This window comes from Cyprinus carpio, chromosome B22, assembly GCF_018340385.1.
Source record: "Cyprinus carpio isolate SPL01 chromosome B22, ASM1834038v1, whole genome shotgun sequence".
Lineage (NCBI taxonomy): Eukaryota > Metazoa > Chordata > Actinopteri > Cypriniformes > Cyprinidae > Cyprinus > Cyprinus carpio.
The window spans coordinates 13693491-13693701 of NC_056618.1; the positions used below are offsets into that span (position 1 = coordinate 13693491).

Here is a 211-nt window from a genome sequence, read left to right on the forward strand (position 1 = left end):
ATATTTGTTCACATATCAGAGGTAAATGAATCTCTTTAATATCACAAAGTGAAGTTTACTCACCGCAGTTTACAGTTTGATTCTCGTAGCACATCAATGAGCTTCTGCTTTGAGTCTCCAATCAGATTATATCTCAGATCAAGCTCTTTTAGAAACTGCAGAGCTTTTGTGTTTGTCAAAGACTGAGATAAAGAAGAAACATCTGTAATGT

General features: G+C 34.6%; 1 protein-coding gene across 1 annotated transcript in view; it reads right to left on the minus strand.

Annotated features, from left to right (window-relative positions):
- Nucleotides 1-211, minus strand: part of LOC109055738 (ribonuclease inhibitor-like) — a 536777-nt gene that overhangs the window by 258548 nt on the left and 278018 nt on the right. The window lies entirely within an intron of this gene.